This window comes from Colobus angolensis, unplaced genomic scaffold (assembly GCF_000951035.1).
Source record: "Colobus angolensis palliatus isolate OR3802 unplaced genomic scaffold, Cang.pa_1.0 Scaffold69, whole genome shotgun sequence".
Classification (NCBI taxonomy): Eukaryota; Metazoa; Chordata; class Mammalia; order Primates; family Cercopithecidae; genus Colobus; species Colobus angolensis.
This window is the reverse complement of record NW_012120598.1, coordinates 7,266,152-7,267,798: the sequence shown is the minus strand read 5'-3', so window position 1 is coordinate 7,267,798 and position 1,647 is coordinate 7,266,152.

Below are 1,647 nucleotides of genomic sequence, written 5' to 3'. Positions count from 1 at the left end.
AAAATATAAGAAATCTAACTTTATTCTCATTTATTGTCAAAATATGTTGGCTATTCTAATTCATCTGTATTTGTACATGAAATTTAAAATCAGCTTCTCCAACACTAAAAATATCCTTCTAGTACTTTTTTTGTTGGTTTTGTAGTTGTGGTAATTTTGTAGATGACAATGAGGATTGACATCTTAATAGTAATGATGTCTGCTAATCAATAAACATGAAATATTTTGTTTTATAGTTTATAACATAGACATTGCATATATGTTAGAAGACTTACACATAAAAGTATTTTATGAGTTTTGTAGTGCAATTGTTATGTGCTACTTAATTTTTCAATTTGTTCAAGCTTCTCCTCCTGAAAATGGTCTCTGATTTTCTTTGTCTCTTTCTATGTTATTTGTCGTAAAGAGGAGAACTATAAAACACAGACCTAAAACCCTTAGAAGCACATTGCTCAAGTTGGGCCCAGAGACCAGTGAGTTTTGGATTCATATCACACAGGTGTTGGTTTTGACAGACTGTGCCATGAGTCCCTGAGAGACAATAGTGGATGAAGTTCCTTGTCCTGTTGTATGCCTTGAGAGCTTGGCCTTTGTGACTAAGTGACTTAGTCCCTGCCAGTAAGACGGGTTATTGTCAGATTACATCATGTAGCCAGTCTAAAAGGACTGAGAATTCAAGACACACAGATTATTAAGACCCACTCTCTTTGCTCCAAATATGCCAAATTCTCAGGGAGTTTGTCTTAATAAGAAGTCCCCTCCTTCTTGAGGGGATGAGATGCTTTTGTCATCTCAACCTTTGCTGTGTAGTTAGTGCTGGGAAAGCCAGTCCCACAAGTGCCTGCCTGGTGTCTCGGGTTGGTGGGCCTGGGACTGGCGGCAACTCCATGTGTCCACATACTCATGTGTTCACAATTTCATGAGGAGGCAGGAGACACCACTCAAAAACATCATCCTGAACGGCCCTTAGCAGCAAAAATCTTTTGCTATCGTAGCCTATCTCTGGGAGTAAATTTTGGAGGGATAATTCAGGTGGCATCTTCTGCTGTCATTTTGAAAACACCAATTACATCCGTGGTATTCCACACCTGGAAAGTTATCTTTGAGACTTTCTAGGAAGACAGATTTTTGCCTTGAGTCACCTATGCAATAAATAATTTGGCAATATTTAAAAAGAAAAATTCTCAAAAAGCTCTTGTCTTAAACAGCTATCTTATTGATAACTATGAAAAGATACGAAGTATAGCAACCAATCTCAGAGACTCCTTTAACAAGATTAAAAGGCAGAAATCAAATTTAAAACAAAATTATAACCCTATAAACCAGAAGACTTTTTGAACGTCTGGACCTCTAATATAAAACCGTCTTCTGAGTTCAGCTCCATTTCCTCAAACAATCTAAAAATTTAGTTTTATACTCAGAAAGAAAAACTGAAAATCCATCACCTGATATAAAAAAGGAAATTGAAGACAATGCAGTTGAAAGAATGGGTCATTTTCTTGATATCATTCACGCTGTAACCCCATTAAAAAGGGAGTTAAAAGCAACGATCATTGTCTTCCAAATTGAGCCTCTACAAAACCAGGGATGTACATCTGAAAGCAACTCAAAGGCCTGCCATTGTTTTTGCCAACCTTAGAACCTTCC